Source organism: Nycticebus coucang, chromosome 22, assembly GCF_027406575.1.
Source record: "Nycticebus coucang isolate mNycCou1 chromosome 22, mNycCou1.pri, whole genome shotgun sequence".
NCBI lineage: Eukaryota > Metazoa > Chordata > Mammalia > Primates > Lorisidae > Nycticebus > Nycticebus coucang.
In genome coordinates, this window is record NC_069801.1 from 3,192,562 (window position 1) to 3,215,960 (window position 23,399).

Genomic DNA, 23,399 nt, shown 5'->3' on the forward strand with positions numbered 1-23,399 from the left:
CGGGGACGTTCTGTATGTGCAGTAACTTCCTGGGTAGGGAAACCACCAAGCCAAGGGTGAGGCTCACCTAGCAAAACCTCCATTGAGCTGTAGAATCTATTTCTAGGGAAAGCTGTGCCAGCACATGGAGGTTGGGAGCCCTTGGTCTTGAGCAGGGACATATATGGGAATGCTGAGGTCACGGAATGTGCTCGTCACCCCAACCCCCTGCTCCCTGTATCAATGCCACTCACACAGGCACCCCGTGTCACACAAACCAGCAGCTCTTCAAAAGCACAAGATGTCACTTGTTCTTGACTTATTTCAATGTACAAGCCTCGGCAGGAAGAAGGAAATGTCACCAGTACGAGGGACAACTTTGTACCCTTCAACTTAAGAGTAAGCACCTTGAAGTTCTTCCAGGAGGAGGGAGGAAGTCCTCTGAGGGGGCGGAGGGGTGAGCATGCTCACATGCAGCCCTGCAGAAGGCTGCCACCAGAGCCAGCTACCACCACACCGCAGGTCGGCCCGTAAAGGGTCATCGTAGGCACAGGTTTTCAAGCTTTGAAACGCCCCTTGGTCGCCAAATTCAGAATTAAAACTTGTACTTTAAAAGCAAACAAGAAAAGATTAATTTAACTTTCTAACAGTGTCTCGGTGAGGAATGTGGGCGGGGCAGGTCACCACTTTTTAGAACATGCGTGACTCTGTCACTCAACCCCCTGCCTCAGCTCCCCGTCTGTGAAAGGGGATACTGGCCGTGTATTCCCCACACGGTGCTGTGAGAAGGTAACGCAAGGGTGGACAGGAAGCACGCAGCCTGCTGATGGCTGGCAGTACCGTGCTTGGTTTTTTATCATTACATTGTGAGAAGGCAGGAACCTGCTTCCACCCTGGAAGGTTAAGGGTAGAGATGCCCCCCGTGTCTTTCCCGACCTCTTGGAGCCGGAGAGAGGGAATGTGATCTGGACGCAGCATAGACCTTCTGTCAGGAACTTCGCCTGGAGCATGAGTGACCCTGACCATCGGCTGGGCCCAGGAGCTACAGTCGTGTGTGGCAGGGGGTCATGCCCGGCAGGAAGATGTGCCCAGTCTTGTCTCGCACCCTCAGTGGCTCAGCCCATCGTGCCCAGCTTGGCCATTGATCCCTGGAGCTTCCAAAAGCCATCCAGTGAAATCCTTTCAGCTAAGGTCACCAGAGGTGGTTCTGTGGTTTTTATCTAAGAGCCATGAAGTGCAAATAAATAGAGCCAGCCCACAAAGTGGCAGCTTATCCAAGTAAATAGCAACAGATAGACCAGAAGAAACTCTCCTCCTGCAAAATGCCTCGTCCTTCTCCTCTGACAAATTCCACTGGGATTCCTAAGGACACAGAACCTTTAGCTGCAGGGTCCTCCTTCTCCCAGACGCTGGGAGGGTGTCATCTGTGCGGAAGCCAGGAAGCCCCAGGGACAGTCCTTCCAGCCTTGGAAGGGCAAGGGCAGAGCCCACCTCCCACCAGATTCTCCACACTGGATACGTGCCTGCTACATCCTCTTCCTAAACCTCATTTCTTGCAGGTGCCTAAACTCCACCACAGTGACAGAGCTTCTATAATTCACATGTAAATTGGCATTCGGTTTAAACCTGAGTCCTCGTAACTGGCACAGAGCGCTTTGGCCAGGCCCTGCTAAGGGACTTCCACCCCGGGATAAGGGAGGTTTCTATCCAGGTTCTGAAACTGGGCTGCCTCCTACATAGTATCCCAGGGCTAGGCCCAGGGACTGCAGAACCCAGGAGCCAAAGGAGCCTGGGCAGCCTCATAGCTCTGACACATGGAGGCTAAGTGACTCAGCCAAGGCCTTTATACTTTCTAGGCCTCAGTTTACTTAGCTATAAAATGGGCATGATACTTGCCTCACTCACGACAACCCTTGTGTAGCACAAAGGAGGTCATGGATGGAATGATTCGTTGAGTTAATACACGTACAGGGGACAGTGCCTCATCAAGGTTTGATCCTGTCATTATTACTAAGTGGAGGCACTGGCCGTCGGAGTGGACGGATGAGCCGCAAAGTGCACAGGGTTCTCAGGAGTGCCTGGCTGCTGTCCTCATGAGGTCAAGCGCCCAGCAGTCACTTCCTGCCTCCCAGGGCTGGAAAAGGATGCTAACGTCCTGGGTCCTGGGGGAATGAGTGCTCTTCTTATGAGTTTCACAGTGGTAAATGGTTGCAGAACTCTGAATCCACAGGGGCAGATGGGTGGGAAAAATTGGGAATTGAATTCAACACACTCTGTAACACACCTTTGAACAGGAAAATTAAATACACATCCACAGAGGGCTCCTCGGTGATTATATTTGTTTTAAAAACAAGACCATGGCCCCTCAGTGCCTGCACAGCTGCCTGCTGCCTTCTGGAGTCACGCCCGGCCCGTGTACTCATTCTTGGCCGCCTTCTACTCTGGGCATCTTACCAGTGGTGTGGACGAGGGTGATGATGGTGTTGGAAGTGCCACAGCTGGTGGACATGAGCTAGAATAAAGTCTTAACATCCCTGTCCCACTGAATGCACCCCTTTTGGCCAAGGGGACCCCAGAGGTAGTCTAAAACTGACTTGCTGGCCATGAGAAGGGAGGTCAGATACACTGCCTCCTAGTCCTGTCCCTTCTGGCTGTGTCCCTTGTAGCTCATTACTAGGCCTAAGGGCACCCAAGACAAAGCTTCAGCCGCACCTGCAGGTCCTCAGTTTACTCAACAGATCACATTTGAGTTTCCCCAAACAACTGGTATGGCTGGTCTCTGATTAACAGACATCCTTACCTTAAGTGAAAACATCCCAAGCATGTAGACAAAGCTTCATTTTTCTAACCAATTACAAATCAAAGAATCTCCCAACCCACCTGAAACCTGTAAGTCCCCACTTTGAGATGTCTCACCTTTTCAGGCCAAATCAGTGTACCCCCTCCACATATGGACCAGGGTCTTAGACGTGATTCCTGTCTCAATGAACATACAAAACCAAACTGTAACCTGGCTGCTGAGGGCACATTTTCTCAGACCTCTTGAACACTGCATGGTCATTACAGAGGTGGTCATGGGAGGAAAGTGCTGCTGTCCTTGTCAGGACACACACAGGGAAACCAAGGCTTACAGAGGTTAGGAGCCCAAGCTTGGGTCCCAAAGCTGCTGTAAAATCAAGGTGGGGTCCACCAGACTCTGTGGCTGCTGAGTGCTAGCAATAGAGGAACCAGTAAGAGAGAGCCCTGGGTCACTCAGGACAGGGGGTAAGGTGGGAGCCAGCACAGTAGCTGAATGTGGCAGACCGAGTCCTACCCCTTGTCCCCACCACCTGAGAATGTACAGGCTTACATGGCAAAGAGGGCTTTGCAAGAGTTGTGGATGGAAGGGACTTGAGATAGGAGAGCATCCTGGGTTCAAAGTGGCCCAGAGCGATCACAGGAGTGTTCATAGGAGACAGTAGGAGGGTCAGAGTGGGAGAGGCATGGAAGATGGCGCCCTGCTGGCTTTGGACACCAGGGAAGGGACCAGACACCAGAGAATGCTGGTAGCGTCTAGAAGCCAGAGCAGCTGTAAACTGATGGCTTACACAGAACAGAAATTTCTTTCTCACAGTTCTAGAGGCTAGGATGTCCAAGATCAAGGCACCAGTGGATTTGGTGTCTGGAGGAGCTGTTCCTCAGAGGACAACTTCTTGCTGTGTGCTCACACATTGGGAGGGGTGAGGGGAGCTCTTTCATGAGGGCACTAATCCCATGGAGGAGGGCTCCACCCTTGTGACCTAATGACCCCCTCTAGTGATTAGACTTAACACATGGGCAGTGAGGAAACATGGGCAGTGAGACCCCAGCCCAGAGAGACCCACTGCAGATTTCCAACCTCCAGATCTGCAAGGTCATGACACATTTCTGTTGTTTTAATGCTCTAAATTTAAGACTATTTGTTACAGTAGAGACAGGAACCCAAGTCCTGAGCACACAGCCCACGGAGGAACACGAGGAGGGTGGGGGGCCCGGTGATGCTCCTTGCTAGTCACATGGGCGAGCACAGAGAGAAGCTGCTTCATGAAAACATGAAAATAATCACAACCCCTTTCTCAGAGGACTTGCTGCAAAGCCCTCAGGACAGTGTCTGCCTGGTGATCATGTTCACCTGAGATGGTGATGCCAGGGTGATTTGGGATACAGCGGGAACCACCAATGTTGAGAAATCCTCAGCAAGGATTTCTGAGCTCCACCTTTCAGAGCTGCGTACTCACTGCACCATCTAGGCTTCCCAGACATCAGAGGGGAAGTAGGAGAAGGACCCCTTTCCCTTCCTTCCCTAGCACAGATTGGTGGGCCTGCCCTGGCACCCTGTGTCACACAAACCAGCAGCTCTTCAGGAGCACAAGATGTCACTTGTTCTTATCTTATCTCCCTGCTTAGTGGCCTCACTGACAGCACGCTTGATGGGGCGGGCATCGTGTCTGTTTTGTTCAGTCTAGGGTGTGGTACACAGCAGGCAGTCAGCAGATCCCTGCTGAAGAAATGAATGAATGGGCACACGCAGGCAGGCCCACATGGAGGAAAACCCACGGAGTGGGGCTGGGAGAGGGTGAGGCTTCCTTCCCAGTGGCCGATGATGACCCCCAGCCTGACCCAGGAAGAGAATGATTCTCCCAACTCTTCTCTTTGGAAACTGTGCCAGGAATCAAGCAAGATGAGAGATGAAAAGAAACTTCCTCTGAATTGAAGACGTCTCCTCCCAGGATGGACAGCCAGGAGAGCCCTGGGAATTCCTGTTCACGTTAGCAGGGAGGGGCAGTGGTGCAGGACACCTCCCAGCTGTTAGACCTCCCTCTGGAGGGAGAGGGCTCCAGAAAAATATAGAAGTTGTGCTCAAAAGGTCAGGTGTTTTCTCTTTGCAAAGCCTGAGGTTTCCGGTTTCTTGGTGGATGACTAATTCACTTTCAGACAGCCTTTGCCTCCTGAATTCCCACCAACAATGAATGATTTCAGTCTGTGTTCCAGTCCCTTGTTCATTCGGGAGAGACACACATTGGAGGCAGCCCTCCCTGGCAAGAGCTAAGGTACTTCCCCTGACTCCGTAGGCTGGGCCGTCACACTCAGGAGCTTATGTTCTGCCATCTCCAGATGGGAACAGAACCTTCTAGAATCTGCCATCCTGCAGGACGCAAGACATAGGCTGTGCTCTGGGGAAGTGAGTTTTAACCTGAATATTGCAGGTTCAGTTGCGGGATGGGGAACCCTGGGGCTGCTGGAATGGGAGATGCTGAGGGTGCAGTAGGCTCAGTGACCCCCCCAGGAACACCTAGCCCTGTTGGACATGCAATGCAGGACCATCCACCAGAGATGAGGAGTTCCTGCGCAGGCCGGGAGTGCTGAGAACCATCAGGAGCCAGAAGGCGGCGCATCAAACTCTTGTTTGTCACCCAGGGGCTTCCATGTTCACTGCAGGTGTCAGAAGTCAAGTCCTCAGGAAGGCCCTCTGTGACAGTCCTGGGGCTGGAGTTGACAGTTTTGGTCCTCATGGAAGGGACTGGAGGACCACAGGGCACCAGAAGGTGCAGTGCCAGGCGGGGGGCTGGCCCTCCTACTTCTGCAGCCCTGCTCAGCTGTTGACACCCTTCAGATAAACCACTGAAGATGTGGCTTCATTATCATGTGACATTCAAGGGGATCCAGAGGCTGCACCCCGAAGGCAGGTCGCTGTGACCGGCAGCCAGTTCAGAGGTGCTGCTCGAGCACCCGCGTGCCCTCCTGGAAGCCGGGGTGGAATGCTCATGGCAACAGAAAGTTCGACACGGAAGGGAAGAGGAGCTGGGTGGGGGCGCTCGGGGCTCCCCTCCTCTGGGCCTCCCGCTCCCTCACTCTCTGCAGTTCCCCCTTTCTTAATTTGAAATCCCGGGAAAGAAGTTCTGTAAATATTGAGTCCTCAGGAAGGCATCGGCGTCTCCCATAAATTCGGGGGGCCATTTTTCACACCATAAAGGTTGTGTCACGATCTCTGCCTGTCTTGATTGCCAGCTTGGAGTGTTTGCGGGTGAGAAGGGACAGATAAATCACTGAAGACGCAGCCTCATTATCATGTGACATTTAAGGGTAATTTATACCCGACATCATACCACTTCTCAGGGTCTCAGTCTTAGCCACTGCCACCCCTGTGTCAAAAGAATGGAAATAAATTGATCCAGCTGAGTTCTCTGTGCATTTTTATTGCCTACTTATCAATACAAGTGAAGAATAATACTCACAGAACTACTTACAGGTCCTGGAAGCGGTGGAGTGGGGGCTAGGAGGTTGGGGCCCCTGAACTTGTAGAGAAAGTACCCTTTAAGAGAGAGCGTGGCAGTCTTTGACCACCCCCATGTGGTGGTTAGAGACGTGAATCTATTTCCTGTTTGACTTTTTTAACCTTAATTGTTACAAACCATCCCGCATGTTACTCCTCCCTCCCAGATCCTGGGGAGACTCTACCTCCCCTCCCCAGGGTCAGCGGCACTGGGAGCATTTGCCCTAAATGCAGGTGAGTCTCACTAGTCTGACTCCGGCAGCCCGCCAGCCCTCTTGTGAGACTCAGAGTGGTGCACACTGTGTGTGTGTATGTGTGTGCGCACGCACGTGTGTTCTCTGTACGTACACACACAGACTGTCCAGTGGTACGCCCCTGGAGGTCGGGACCAACGTCCACTCTTGTGTATTCTCCAGGTGAAGCTGGGTTGTCCATCTTGGGAAAGAGGTTTCAGGTTTCCTCCCCCCACTCTGCCCAAGACCCAACAATACCGGATTGGATGGAAGGGAAAAGGGAAAAAGAACAGAGAGAGCCCAGGGGACCCCCCTTCAAGAGTCCCAGTGGGGACAATGCCGGCAGTTAGGGAAGAGGTTACTTTTATCACGGAGCATCTCCATGTTTTCCTGCAGTAATTCCCTCCAGTGCTGGTGGTTGGAACTCAGCTCCTTGCCTGGCGCTCATGCCCGGGCACTGACAGTTGCCAGGAACTACATCCCAGGTCCTTTCTCTGCTGGGCTCCTGAGGTGCCTCCCCCAAAATACCATGGATACCTCTCCCATCCCCACATCCAGATCAGTCCCAGAAGGCCATGAGTCTGTGCTTCCAACAAGCTCTCTAAGAGTCCCAGGGTAGCAGCGCCCAAGCTTGGGCTTAGGGTCAGTTGACACTGTTTCTTTCCCTCCCTGCCTTGAGGGCCCTGGGGCCAGTCTCCATCAGCTCATTAAACCCAGAGTTCCCTCCTCCATAAGTGGCTGCTGGGAGGGATTGGGAGACAGAGCCTGAGAGAACAGACACAGAGCAGCCTCACTGTGGTCCTGAGGGCACCTGGTGTGGCCAGCGCCCAGTGTGGCCAGCACCCAGGGTGGCCAGCGCTCAGTGTGGCCAGCGCCCAGTGTGGCTAGCACCCAGTGTGGCCAGAGCCTGGTATAGCCAACATGCAGGGTGGTCAGCACCTGGTGTGGCCAGCAGCCAGGGTGGCCAGCACTCAGTGTGGCCAGTTCCCAGTTTGGCTAGCACCCAGTGAGGCCAGAGCCTGCTGTAGCCAACACCCAGGGTGGTCAGCACCTGGTGTGGCCAGCAGCCAGTGTGGTCAGCACCCAGGGTGGCCAGCACGTGATGTGGCCAGCAGCTAGTGGGAACGGCAGCCAGTGTGGTCAGCACCCAGTTGGGCCAGCAGCCAGTGTGGCCAGCACTTGATGTGGTCAGTACCCAGTGTGACCAACACCCCCTAGGTGGAAGTTCTGGATCCAAAGCTGGGGTCACGGCCCACTCTGCCTGGTCAACTTCATCTGGCAGACTTCTCCATCCTGCCGTCTGTGTCAGAGGCTACTGGACCACTCCACATCATGATCACATCTCATTCCATATTGCTGGTCCGGTCTTTTCCATCAGTGAGTATCGGGGTTTGAGCCTCCCTCAGTTGCAGTGTGGTGGTGTCAGGCTGTTCCATGGAGAGGCTGCAATGACTCTGTCACTCAGGAGAGACATCACGTAGCCCTGAGCAGAGTTGAGAACACAGGGCTCCAAGGAGTGGCCACAGCACTGTGGCATAAGCCAGGGCCTGAAGCTGGTGGGTGAAGAGAAGCACATTACCCAGAGGCCCAGGAGCTAAGCGCCAGCAGGGGTGACGTGCATTTTCAGGAAGACTGTGTCAACCCCAGACCTGGGGATTTCAGACCAACACAAGGGCCGGGGACCAAGGGCATATGAGCACGCACAGTGCCCGGCTGGACGCGACACCCAGACAGTTCAGGAAAGGCCGGTAGCACATACCCTGGGCCCCATTTGGGGTTTGTACCTTCAAGGGTGACAAGAGAGTAGAAACCCAGTCCTGGGAAGTTAATTAAAACAACATATTGTTAACTCTATTTTTTGGTACAAATGGATCCAAGGCCGGGGAGCTATGAAGTGGTGGATAATTGCATTGGGGGACTGAGAGGAACTTGTCATTTGATGGAGGGGTGGCCAGGTGGGACTCAGAGGAGGGGGCATCCCAGAGCCAACAGGCAGGAAGTGGGGGCTGCGTCTGTGCAGTCCTGGGAGACCCTCAGTCATGTCACCGAGTGACTAACTCCTGCGGCAGGAAGGGGACATGAGGGACATGGTCCCCACATAATTTTTCCCCTAATCTCCTAATTTGTGGCTGCCAAAATGTTTGTGGCTTGTCAGTTCCACCCCCTCAGCTACTAGTCATGAAATCAAAGACCTTTACATTTATAATGACAATTGATCATCTCATGTTTGGGTTCACAGATGGGGAAGTTCTGCCAGGGGCAAGACCTCTCAGGGCCACCCTGGAAGGTCCCTGTAGACCTGACACAAGAGGTCATGCCTCCAGACTCACATTTATCCAACACTTATTGAGTGCTTGCTGTATCCCCACCGTTATTAAGCAGAGAGACAAATGACTGGTACCCTGGATGTGGGGGCTCACAGGATCTGGTGGGCGACAGATAAACATCCCCTGCCCAAGGTCCCACCCTGGCCCTAGGTGAAGTGTCCACTGGGGAAAAGTGCGTTTAAGGAGGTTCAGAGAACCCCACATTTTTGTTGGCTGGGGTGGGCAGCAGCCCTGTCACAGGCCGATTTGTTCTCCTTGGTTCAAGGAAGAGGCTGGCACAGTGTCCTTGGGGGTCAGAAGCAAGGGTGAGCCAGCCCTCTCTGGCCACAAGAGCACAGGGAGTGGCTTGCCCTGACACAGCCAGACAAGGCTGGACTCTGAGGGGCAGGGGCAGGGACACAGACAGCAGCTCTAAGGACAAACCACGCAGGTAACAGGGCTTGGGGCAAATGCAGGGTCACAGTCGCACACACAATCCTGAGTCTGAACCCACCAAGTACTAAACCCAAGAAGGGGGATAAAGACAAACCATCCAGAATTGCAGACGGCCTCCCAGGGTCCCGCCGGGGGGCCTCTTCCCAGACCCTGGACGCGTCCACTGCCCCCACCATTGGTTCCACCTGTCCCAAGGGCCCTTCTGTGTCTGGCGATCCTTGCGGGCCCTCCTCAACACAGACAATGACCATCCCCAGGTTGGGTTTTGGCCTGCATCGGGATGGCCATAGAGCTCCTACCCTGGACACAGAACCCCAGGTCCTCTCTGGCCGAGCAAATTCCTGCAGGGAGTTCTCCAGAGATTGTGGGGCAGGGTGGTGAGTCCTGTGTGTGGCAGGGGAGAGGGTTCAAGGTGTAAAACCCCCAGCCAGGCCCACCCTTCCCCTGTCCCCTCCATGCCCTCTTTTGCCGTGGACCTGCTAGCCGTCCAGAGGCAAACATCATCTCCATGCTGGAGCTCACACAACTACGCCCAAGTGGGGCGGGTACTTCCTGCTGCATAGGCTGCACCTGCTCACCCTCAGGCCTGGGGGCAGCTCTCTGAGGCCCCACCCCAGCTCACCCCGACTGCCCAGACCTCTCCCTTCTTCCTTGTGAGGACTTGCCTGACTGACCCCATACTCATGGCCGAGACCCCAGGCTTCTGGGTTCCCCCTGACCACCGAGAAGTACATGAAGCCAGGTGGCTGTGGAACCAAAACCTCACTCTGTGAAGGGTGCCCCATGTGTTGTCTTAGTCTGTTTTGTGTTGCTATAAAGGAAGATCCGAGCCCGGGTGATTTATGTAGAAAAGAGGCTTATTTGGCTCACGGTTCTGTAGGCTGCTAGGAAGTGTGGTGCCCCCACCTGCACCTGGGCGGGGCCTCCGGAAGCTTCCACTCATTGAGAAGGATGAAGGGGAGCTGGTATGTGCAGATCCCATGGGAGATTGGGGGGGTGCCAGACGCTTTTCAGCAACCAGCTGTCTCAGGACTAAGTGAGAACTTACTCATTGCCATGAAGATAGCACCAAGCCAGTCTAACACCACAGCCCAAATACCTGCCCGCAGGCCGCTCCTCCAATACTGGGAATCAGATTTCACCTTGAGTGAGATGTCTGTGGGGGGGACTAAGATGCCTTAGGGGATATAAAGTCATCATTGAGAATCTCATGAGAGCAACAGACTCTATTCCCCCAAAATGCACAGGGTGGGCACAGATGGCTTCCGCCTATAGTCCCAGCACTCTGGGAGGCCAACACAGGAGGATCGCTTGAGCTCAAGAGTTCAGGACCAGCCTGAGCAACAGTGAGACCCAGTCTCTACTAAAAATAGAGTAAACAGCTGGGTGCTGTGGCCGGCACCTGTAGTCCCAGCTACTTGGGAAGCTGAGGCAAGAGGATTGCTTGAACCCAAAAGTATGAGGTTGCTGTGAGCTATGACAATGCCACAACACTCTTCCTAGGGTGACAGAATGAGGCTTTTTCTCAAAAAAAAAAAAAAAATGCACAGGCATCAAAACATTCAGCTACAATCTCAGGGGCCCCACGCGCCTTGCTGACCTGCATTGGTCCACCTGGTTGTCACCGCACCCACACATGCAGGGAGCCCAGAGCTCCACATGGGGACTGCCGTTCCATTTTACAGATGAGAAAACAGAGGAGTGATTGAGAACCTTCCACAGGTCTCGTGCCAGAGTCTCAGACAAAATGACCAAGGTATTTAAAAACACTGGCTGGATTGTCGTGTTTAAAATTGTAGCTCCAGGGCGGCGCCTGTGGCTCAGTCGGTAAGGCGCCAGCCCCATATACCGAGGGTGGCGGGTTCAAACCCGGCCCCGGCCAAACTGCAACCAAAAAATAGCCGGGCATTGTGGCGGGCACCTGTAGTCCCAGCTACTTGGGAGGCTGAGGCAAGAGAATCGCTTAAGCCCAGGAGTTGGAGGTTGCTGTGAGCTGTGTGAGGCCACGGCACTCTACCGAGGGCCATAAAGTGAGACTCTGTCTCTACAAAAAAAAAAAAAATTGTAGCTCCAGCCACAGTCCACCATCCCCTTACACTGTAGCATAGTTATTCAGTTACTTATAAGATACACAACATAGTATATATCACATCGTGTGAAATACACAAATATGTACATATAATATACTACATAGTAAATTATATTACATTCAGCTATTTGTATAATCTGTACAAGGCGGCCGTACAGTCCACATGCAATTTACGTTAAATTACACATGAAGTTTATGGCCACCCTGTATAGAATATAATATTAACCTGGATGGAAGTGAAAGACATGATTCTTAGTAAACCATCACAAGAATGGAGAAGCATGAATCCTATGTACTCAATTTTGATATGAGGATAATTAATGACAATGGCATGGTGGGGATCAGGGAACGGGAGAGCAGAGAGCGAAAGAAAGAGGGAGGGGTGGGGGAAAGGAAGAGCAGAGAGAGGGAAGGAGAATGGAGGTGGGGTCTTGGTGTGTGCCACACATTTTGGGGGCAAGACACGATTGTCAGAGGGTCTTTACCCAACAAATGCAATTAGTGTAACCCAGTTTCTTGTACCCTCAATGAATCCCTAAAAATAAATTTAAAAAAAGAATATAATGTGTTATATTACATATGAGATATGTGTACATATATAACATTAAGTTATTAATATATTTAGTTATTTATATAATATCGTTTTGTGTATTACATTATGTATATAAGCCTATATAAATACATATACATACATGCTGTTAAATTCTTAATATATATTTAGTCTTTATGTATTACATACAGTACCTATGTGATATTACATATGGTTATGAATATATAATATACACTTATTAAATTATTAATATTTTTAGTTATTTATATAATATATATTACATTACATGTTAAATTACTAATACTATATCTATTAATTTATATAATTTCAGCCGGGTGCGGTGACTCACACCTGTAATCACAGCACTTGGGAGGCTGAGGCGGGTGGATTGCCTGAGCTCACAGGTGTCAAGACCAGTCTGGGCAAGAGCGAGACCCCATCTCAAAAAAGTAGCTGGGCGTTGTGTCCAGCACCTGTAGTCCTAGCTACTCAGGAAGCTGAAGCAAGAGAATCACTGAAGCCCAAGAGTTGGAGGTTGCTGTGAGCTGTGATGCCATAGCACTCTACCAAGGGTGATAAAGTGAGACTCTGTCTCAAAAAAAAAAAATTATATAATGTCTATAATACACACCCCCTCTGCTACAAGAGGGCAGAGTTGTGTCCGGCTCTCACTGCTGGCCCCTCAGCAACTGGCAGTTAGTAGGTGCTCAGTCAACAGCTGCAGAGCCACTGAATGGAGCCCTCTAGGAAGAGTTCCACGAGACACACAGCAGCCAGGGCCATGTGAGAGCGAAGGAAAATCTGTAATATCAACGGAACCAGCCGTTGCTTCAGAGGGTGCCAGGCCTCCTCTCTGGGAGCCCGCGGGAATTCAGGATGGGGAGGGCCAGGCTGGTGGGGTCTGTGGGCATCAGGAACAATGAAGATCTCAGGTTGGCGGAGGCACTCGGGTGCCTGGAGAAAGGCCGACCGCTGTCCCTGGTGCTGAGATCTCTGCAGCTGCCTGCAGCTCTGCATTTTATTTTGAACTTAAGTGTGACAGGAAATGGGAAACAAAGTGCACACATCTGTGAAGGGATGTTTAGGAGCTGAAAAGAAGCAAGCAGAGTCACAGCCCCGCCGTGGACCCCGTCGGCTCACAAGGAACAGTTTCCATCACAGGATGACCCCGGCAGTACTGCTGCCCCCTCCACTGCCTCCTGGTGCTGACTGTGGTCCCCTCAGCCCAGAGGCCTGTGAGGAGGGACTGCCCAGGGCTCTTGAATCAGGCCCCATGTGGGGCCACGTCCCCCCCCAGGGATGGAGCGTGAGGGGTGGGGCTTCCTCTGGCTGAACAGAGGCCTCTCGCTTCCCCACTGGCAGACCCAGGCTGTTTCACACGTGGGAACAACCCCCCTCCATGGAGGCTGCCTCAACCCCGCGCAGGCGGTGGCTGCCCCTGGCCTCCCAGACACTTCCTTCCCCTGTGCCCTGGGAATCTGGGCCCAGCCGCCCTCCCCACAGATGTGGACACTCCGTGACTTCCTCACCTGGAAAAGCCTGTTCTTAGCGGAGAAGGAAGAGGGGCGCAATTGAGAGGTTACTTCAAACACAGATGAAAGAGCCTGGCTCTCCTCACTCGCGCATTAAGTGAACATCTAGAAAACTCTGCTAGAGGAGATGGCCAATTTATATTTTAACCAGATTTAGGGAAAAGGATCAAAGATGCACCGAGAAGTCCCCTTTAAACCCACCCCACTTTGCTACCATTCTAGAAAGTTCTAAAGTAGAATTTTCCTGTGTTCAGACCTTCCTTCCTTTTCGACCTTTTCCTTCACTGGCATAATTTCTCCATAAAATTATGGTCAAGAAATATGCACATGCCTGTGCGTGTGTGTGTGTTGGTTGGTTTGTCCATGAAGGCAGACTTGACCCTCTTGTATGCGCACAGCCAGCTCTCCCACCCCCTGAGCCTGTTGCCTATAGGTCCTGCTGAATTACAGGTGTGCCAAGGTGCAGCACCTCCCAGGTCAGTGCACGAACATGCCGCTTCAAATCCAGCCAGTTCAGAGGCCCTGTCAAAGCAAACGAGACAGCAGGGAAGAGCAAGCAATTCCTCCCTCCAGAAGCTGGCTGGTCACTGCTGACCTGGGTCTGTCCCGGGCTGGAAGAGAGGATGAAATTCCCCTTTTGGTGTGGGGCAGCCTGCTTGGGTACCACAGCAATTTTAGCTCCCCCCACCCCGCCCCCACATTCTGGCAGTGAACGTGGAAGGCTCCTCCTTGGTGTGGTCATATTGTGCACTCCACAGCCCACTCTGAGCTGTTGCCACACAACCTTGGGCACGGCTGGGTGTACAAAATGAAATAGGCCTAAATCTCTCCTCCTGGAGCTCACGGGCTCCAAGGGGAGATATTAGACAGCGTAAATCATTCACAAGTGGTAAGTGCTAGAAGAGAAACTCAGGTAAAGTGCTCTTAGGTCAGAGGAGCATAAATGTGAGGACAGGTATACCACCTCTCCACCAAAGCCTTCCAGAAGCTTCTCACCTCACCCAGCAAAAGCCAAATCCTCAGTGCCCTGTGAGGCCCACTTGTCCTATTCCTGGCCACTCCTCTGACCTCCTGCCACCTCCCCCGCATGCCTTCGCTTCCTCGCCATTTCTCAGAACTGCCAGACACATTCCTGCCGCAGGGCCTTTGCACCAGCTGCTGCCTCTGTTCTGCACACCTGTCTGCACCCCTCAGAGGTTGACCTGCCAAGGCTTTCCTGGACCATCCCAGTGGACACCACCCTCTTCCCGGCAGCCCTCATCCTGTCTCTTACTTTGTCATCTTCCACTAGAATTCAACCTCTAAAAATGAGGACTTTGCTTTGCTCATTGTTGTTACCCAGTGCCAGGAGCTGTACCTGGGGCAGCACAGGGGCTCCATAAGCAATTGTTGAATTAATGAATGTTCCCGTGGTTGTTGGGCTTATCATCTCTCAGGAAATGGTGCAGGAGAAAAGGTGATTTGTTGAGAAAGCCAGATGGCCTCTCATGGACAAACTGAATGATGGAAGTGGCCACATCCCCGACCACAAACCTGTGCCCACTCAGCCACTGACCGTGGGGAACTCAGCTTGGCCACACCCCAGTCTCTTCAGCTGTAAAAGCGTTATATTTAGAGTACTGACGTCGTGGGGTTTTTGTTAAGCAGTGAGTGCACAGCACACAAGGATAGCACTCGACATCAGCCGTCATTACTGTTGACCCTCTAACTAGCATTTTTATTTTCATTTCCATCTTGAGAACTTCTTTTGTGCTTTGATAAACGGAAATTACCATGGAGATTGAAACAAACAGAGGCGTTAATCGCCGACTGTGCACAGGTCTTGATTGCAAGTGCTCTGTGAAGCTGAAGCAGGTGGCTGTGTGTAAAGGGACCAGCCTGTATCCTGTGGGCCCGGGTCCAGCCCCTGTGCAGGTGGGCAGTAGACACCTGTAGCTCAGGCGTCTTTGTGGTCTCTGCATTCCATGTGGGTCCACGAGACACATCAGAAAACCAGAGCAAAAAGAGAAGTTTTGGTCTGGCTCTTTCTGTATTAATTCCTATTATTATAGGATGTTTGCTTTGTGATTAGACCCTGTGCATTTCTAAAACTATTTAGGAAAATCATAACATACACATGGTTTAATATACAAAAATACTTAGACTTACAAGGCTAAGAGTAAAGAATAGGCGATCAGGGCTAAAAAGACTAGTTTTATCTTTTTAAAATACTTTAGTTACCTATTACCACATGACAGGAATATAATAATAAGCAAGAACAGACACAGATCCAGTTGGAAAAGAGAAAAGGAGGGAGAGAAATGAGGGGAATAAAAAGAAATGTCAGATAACACAAATCTCGTGTGAACAGGGAATCCTGGAGAGAGGTCAGGGGTGGGACAGACTGCTTGTGTGGACAGGGAATCCTGGAGGGAGGTCAGCGGTGGGACAGACTGCTTGTGTGGACAGGGAATCCTGGAGAGAGGTCAGCGGTGGGACAGACTGCTTGTGTGGACAGGGAATCCTGAAGGGAGGTCAGCGGTGGGACAGACTGCTTGTGTGGACAGGGAATCCTGGAGAGAGGTCAGCGGTGGGACAGACTGCTTGTGTGGACAGGGAATCCTGGAGGGAGGTCAGGGGTGGAAAGAGACTGCTCGTGTGGACAGGGAATCCTGGAGGGAGGTCAGGGGTGGGGACAGACTGCTCGTGTGGACAGGGAATCCTGGAGGGAGGCCAGAGGTGGGACAGACTACAGCAGGCAGGTCCTAAAGCAGAAGTGGGGAATGGTCAGAGGTAGCCAAAAGCCGGGAGAGGGATGATGCCCAAAACCAAGCTAGGAAAGTGTTTCTACAAGCACAACTCTTTGTATCAGACTCTGCTCTGCTGCTAAATCAAAAAGATGCGGCTAAGTGGGTGTGGTGGGGGGCAAGGCACACTTATAAACTTGATTCCATTTATACAAGAAACAAAGTATGTGAACAAAATATGTGTACCCTCTAATATTCTGAAATTTAAAAATAAAGTAAATGAATAAAGATGTTATAAAAAAGATGAAGACCAAACATCAATGGGACAAATTAGACATATCTGGAGAGAGAGAGACAGACAGAGTTACCATGAGGAATTGGCTGGGTCAGTCACAGAAGCTGAGAACCCAGGGGAGCCAGTGTAGTGGAGTCTGAGTCCAAAGTCCTGGGAACCAGGGGAGCTGATGGGGTTCACTCCAGCCTGAGGGCAGAGGAGCATGGTCTGCAGGTGGCCAAAAAGGTTCCTCCTTCTTTCCCCCGACATGGACCCTCGATGAACCCGTGATGCCCACCCACTGGCTCCACTTAGTCCACCCATTCAAATACTTGCTTCTTCTAGAAACTTCCTCATAGACATACACAGAAATAATGTTTAGCCAGATGTCTGGGTACCCAGGGCTCAGGCAAGTTGCCTCATACAATTAACTGTTGTTAACTATTGGGGTCAACAGCACATAGGTGACTGAGGGCTGAGTGCAAACCTTACAGAAGCAGGTTCAGGGGAGACTCAGAGAGAAAAGCTGCTGGGAACGAGCATTTCCCAGTCTTGACTAATCCCCCAGCATAGGGCAGGACAGCGGGGATGGGGCACACAGGGCATTTAGATCAGGTGATGGCTCTTTCTGCAAAGGCAGGTATCTGCACACCAACAGAGACAGTCCAACCCATGGGGCATGTGCTTCAGAGTGTCCCTGAGCAGGGGAGGAGGGTGGGACCCGGGGGCACAGGAGGACCTACTCTCAGGACAGTGGCCATGCTGGGCTCAGGCACCCCTTCACGGCCATAGCGGTCAACACTGTTTCTGTACAGAAAGGGTGGACATGTGGTGTAGCCCATGGAGACTCTTCTGCCTGCTCCTATTTTCTCAGAGATGCAGGAAGCCAGTGCTCAGCTGAGAACAGCTTTAGGGGCAGGGGTATAGGAAGAGGAAGACATGGGGGGCCCAGGAGAGGGGGTACAGACAGCAGAGGAGACAGGATGGGCTCTGAAGGAGAACTCGGGGGCCCCCCGCCCCAAGACTATGACAATCACGGAGAGAGAGTGACTGAGACCCAGAACCTAAAATCTTCCCAGAATGTGGGACGTCACTCAGGGGGTGCTAGGGGTCTGCTCTGCTCCGGGGTTGGGTCGCGACTGCAGGACAAATGTCCCTGGAGTGGGAGGGCCGGCTGACATGGTAGAGAGCAGGGATGGCACCGGTGGTGAGGAGCAGCAAGGGGAGAACTGCCTTTGGGTCTTGGGTACCCAAGAGTACCCCCCCCCAGCCCCATCCTAAGAGCACTGCCCGTGACCTTGCTGAGCCCAGCAGAGGCTAAGCATGTGGGAGGTCTAGGGGAGTACCATGGCCTTGACAACTGTCTCTAGCACCGAGGCTAGAGGACAGAGCCACACACTTAACAAGGGTCACCCCCACACATGGGTCACCCCCATATACAGGGTTCCACATATACAGGGTCACCCCCACAAATAGAGTCACCCCCCACATGGAGCTGGGAACCATACAATTCCATCTTCATTCAGCCCAGAAAGTATTGAGCTGCCACCCCAGTCCTTACAGAGGGACTTCAGTGACTGTGGCCTCCCCAATCCCTCTGGGGCAATTCTCCCATTCTGAGAGGCCACTCTCAGCCTGAGTGGTGCCAGGTCTCACCTGGGGACATTTGGGGACTGAGATCTTCTCAGTGACACCTGTATCAGAGTGGAGAGAGCCAGGAGGAACCCAGCCTAAGGATGTGTCTGTGTCCCTTCCGAACTGTACACACACACAGCGTGCATCTGGCCAGAGGCCAGCACCTATGTTTCCCATAGTGACTGCTGGTTGGAATCCATATGACTTTTGCCATGTGGGCACCATGGGAGGCAGCTGGGCTGGGCAGAGCAGTGCCCGGTCCCAGGAGCAGTTGGGAGGACACAGCCATGCTCCCTCCTAATTTCTCCTTCTGCTCATTTCCCGCCCCTGCCTCTCTACCAGGCAGAGCAAGGTCACCCATTGTGACAGCTGTAGGCCCTGACCCACCTGTGCCAGACTCACGAGCAAACATTAACAAGCTCTGCCAACCCACCTGCACTGCCATTCACTTGCCTTTCCTCAAGCAGCTGTGCCAAGGGACTCTAAGTCCTCTTCCGCTGTCTTGTCACTTCTCTAAAATGTTACAGCTGTTTGTTGAAGATGCTATGTAAGCTGTTTTTAAAGCCACCTCTTAGAGAACTGTGCATCGCTTGGTGTCTCCCTTGTACATATAAAATATATGCGTTAACAAACTTCTGTCTGTCTTTTGTTAATATGTCCTTCGTTACAGGAGTACCTTGCAGCTAAGAACCTAAGAAGATTGAAGAAAGAAATTATTTCCCCCAGTGGAGGGAAGGGTGAGTGGATCATCAGCTCTTATGAGAATATAAGGCAGTGAGGGATAGGGAAGAAAGTGAACAGGGTACCCTCTGACTGATACTCAGATTTTACAGACCCTAGTCCAGTCTGTCCTCCCTTCTCTTCCCATCACTTTGGCCCCTTCCCTTGAGTTCTCTCCCTTGTTTTTCTGGATCATTTTGGGCATCTCTCCAGCTCTCCAGCCCAGCCAGACACTCGGCACTGGCCCCTGTGGGTGGCAAACCCTACCCAGTGGGCCAAGGCTCATCACGTATAGCATCTTAGATTTCAGATCCCTAAAATGACATTCCATCTCTGCCTGGAACTTTAGCTTGTTTTCCAGGGACAAAGAAGCTCTTAATGGGTATCTTAGTAAAGAGGAAGAGGAAGAAAAGAGTGGCCGAGACAAGGCCACCATCCTCGCTCATGAGCCACCATCTGGGAGCCGAATGGCACAGCCTCCAGGGGCTGGGGAAGGACCAAGATGTCCCTCTGAGATGGACGATGCCTGCTCAGGTTGGTGCATGGGGAAACCTGGGGAAGAGCCAAGCCCCAAGAATGTGTCCTACACACAATATCCTTTCATACCTCCTAAAAGAGAAGTAATAGTAACCCCTTTTCACAGGTGGGAAACCGAGGCAGCCAGAAAATGACAACATGCAAATGATTTCCTAGCCAATAAGGGGCATGAGCCAGAATTTAAGCCTGGATCTCCCTGACTCTAAAACCCTCGCCCTTTATGGAGCCCCTAATGTGTCTCCAGAATGCTTTGGGGGGCAGTAAGGAAATGATGAGCAGGAAGAGGGAGGTGTAAACGGCTGGGCGCACCCTGGCCCAGCTGCATGTACCCCCCAGTTTTGGTCAAAAGCCCAGAGGCGCACGTGACCTGGCAGCCCAGATTTGAGCCTCCACGGGAGCAGCAGATGCTGAGCTCCCTCCACAATGAGATAGCATTAGCCCAGCGTGTGACAGCGATTAATAGCTTATTTCTCAAATCAGCCTATTAGAAATAATCATGCAGGCAACTGAGGGCCATTAATCTGCACTGGAACCCAACACACACGGGCTGACAGGCGGGTGAGATCTGCAGAGGTGAGTGGGCGGGGATCTCTGTGCACCCGGAATATGACTGTGGACTGGAAAGAATCCGGGATGGGGCTCAGGTAGGGTCCCAGACAGGACCTGAATCTCTGGGGACACAGTATGACCTGAGACCATATAGGAGGCTGGGTTTTCTTCTTAAGGTTCAAGGACAACTCCATTCAGAAGTGGCTGCCTAGACCCATGCCAAGGAGGGTTTTGACATCCGTGATCAGATGCATGTGCTGCTGTGGGGGGAGGAGAGCGAGGGATCACACCCATGAATTTGGTGTCCCCGCACCCAGTGGCATACCTAGGGGCAGAGAGAGCACCCCAGCAGCACGGGGGTATTTCCTCACGGAGGCTGCACAGCATTCAGCACATGCTGGTGACAGAAAGGAGATAGATTATTGGCTCATCATTGTCTGTAAATTCTCTGTAGGCAGCCCCCTGAGGGTTGCCCACTGAGGACAGACCACTCCCACAACCCCTGCCCAAACTGGTACCCTGCTCCTGCAGACAGGGTGGCCCCATATGTGCAGTGACCTCTATGTCCTGGGGCGGTCTGGCCCCTCACTCCCTTACCTCCACTTTTGACCCTCAGAGTTTCAGACACTACAGTGACAGCAGAAAAAAAGACAGCAGGATTTCACACTCAGATCTGAGATCTGGCCACAAAGGCCACCCCCAGAAATCAGACTTCCATAGGGCTGGCTCAAGCCACTCCCTGCGAGCCCTTCCTCCAAGGCACGGCTCTTCGTTCTGCCATAGTGGACAAACGACAGAGGGGTCTTTCCAGTTGCTTTTCCTGAAACCTGGGATGAGGGACAACTCCTGCCTCTGTGTAACTTCCCTGGGGCCCTTGCCAGCCCTGGGTTCCTAGTCCTCCAACGTCTCCTCCGAGCATCAGTGTTGCTAGGATGTGGCAGGTACCATTCTCTGGCTTCTGAGCCTGGTCATCCGCAGCTCTCTCACAGGGTGGGAGCTGAGCCTTCCAGAGGCACCAGCCGGCAGAAGGCTCCCTGAGAGTCTGCCTCCCACTCTGCCCAGGAGACCCTGCCTGGCTCTCTGCCTGTTCAACCACAGGGTCTCTGACCTGGACCTGACCTGTCTGTTCTGAGTCCTGCCTGGACTTCTCACCTGGCTCCCCAGGGAAGCATCATCTTGGCCAGGTCCAAGGGTCCAAGGTGTGTGTGGCCATAGCCCCAGCAGATTGTGACTGTGATGTTCTGGCACGCTTCTCCCGCCTCCCAGGGAGAGTTGCAGTAGCTACACTTTGGATGCAAATTGACAACACTTTTTATGTCCACTCCCTGGCTCTTAAACACAAAGCCATGGTGTGCAGGTGCCCAGAAGGTCTGACCAGCTCTGAACAAAGCCGTGATGTCACCAATTCTGAGCACAGCTATGATGTCACCAGCTCTGAACAAAGCCGTGATGACATAGGAAGATCTGAACTCCCCAAGTGGGTAAACAAAGGAGGCAGCTGCTCACCCAACAGACAGGGCACTTCAAAGAGCAAACCTCCCTCCACACCCTGGTTGATACGAAACCTTCCGAATGAGTCCCTGTGAAAAGTGCTCCTAATGACATCGTCCCCCACAGGGACAGGCACGGTCAAATCTACTGATTTTCTGACGCAGCTGAACTTGGGCGACTCTAAGCACAAATGTCACCTGTCCTCCTGAGAGGCTAGTAGTGAGTCAAAAAACTCATTTCTGTGGCTGGTCCCATGTTGCTAATTTCCAAGTGTGTGATTCATAGCAGGTGTTCGTTTGGGTGGCTCAGACATTTTCACCCACCCGAGAACACGCACAAAAGAGAACAGCACCCCAGATGCACAATCCTCGCTCCCCACAACAGACCCACCAGGCTTCCCTCACCGCCCACAGAGGCTTCCCCTGCGACAGATGTGCTGATGATCGGAATCTATTGCCAAGTACCTCACGGCACATCTGCCTGCTGCAGTCGCCCCTGGGGTGTTAGTCCCTTTTGGGGTCCCACTTCCCACCCCAGGTGTGACGAGATTAGGGTCCCCCATTTCTGCTTTTGCTCTGGGATGCCCGCTATTGTTGTGATTCCTAGTTGATCACTGGCACAGCTCTCCATGGGGACTTGCTTAATAGCAATGGGACAGAGTCTTGCGTAATCCAGAGAAAATGATCCAAGGAAAAGAAGGGTCCTAGCTGGACCCCTTTTGGATTCCCACAGGAAAGAAGAGAGTATTTGGAAAGTGTCCCCAACTGGTCCTTTTTGTGTCAAGACCACATTGCCAAAGTCTTCACCTCCAGACTGCCCTTTCTCAAGCCCCACCCTTTCCTCCTCACAGTGAAGGGAAGAAATTTGGGGGAGAGAGGTGGAAGACTGCACAGACCAGTGTGCATGGAAAAAAAGCCATACTCTGTAGAATAAGGTAAAGAGGTTTATTCTGAGCCACATTTGAGGACCATGACCTGGAGCCACGCCCAAGAAGCCTTGAACACATGGACTCCTGGTGGTGGGCTTATAGTTTGGTTTTATACATTTCAGGGAGTAGAATTACAGGTAAAGTCATAAACCTGTACGTGAAAGGCATAGGTTGATTTGGCCAGAAAAGGTGGGACATCTCAAAGCAGGGGCCCCCAGGTTATAAGTGGGCTTAAAGATTCTTCTATTGACAACTGGCTATAAGAGTGAGGCTCTGTTATAGCCCAGGAGTCAGTAAAAAGGAATGCTGAGTTAAGATAAGGGACTGCAAACTAAAACAACCTCTTTGGAAGGAAGTATGGAGATTCCTCAAAGAACTCAAATTAGATCTCCCATTGGATCTTACAATCCCATTACTAGGCATCTATCCAGATGAAAAAAATAATCCTTTTATCATAAGGACATTTGCACTAGACTGTTTATCACAGCTTAATTTACAATCACCAAAATGTGGAAACCGCCTAAATGCCCACCAACCCAGGAATGAATTAACAAGTTGTGGTGGTGGCGTGGTTGCAGAGAGAAGGGAACTCTTCTACACTGCTGGTGGGAATGCAAGCTAATACGACCTTTTTGGAAAGAAGTTTGGAGAACACTCAAGGAACTCAAAGTAGACCTACCGTTCAATCCTGCAATTCCTCTACTAGGTAAATACCCAGATGATCAAAAATTGTTTTACAACAAAGACATTTGCACTAGAATGTTTATTGCAGCCCAATTCATAATTGCCAAGACATGGAAACAGCCCAAGTGCCAATCGACCCATGAATGGATTAACAAATTGTGGTACATGTACACCATGGAATACTATGCAGCCATAAAAAAGATGGAGACCTCACATCTTTTATGTTTACCTGGATGGAGCTAGAACACATTCTTCTTAGTAAAGTATCTCAAGAATGGGGAAAAAAGTATCCAGTGTACTCAATATGACTATGAAATCAATATATATTCACCTACACACTCATACAAATGATAAAACACAACTGTGGTCCAGAAAGTAGAAGGGAGGAGGAGAGAGAAGCGAGGGGAAGGGGGAGGAG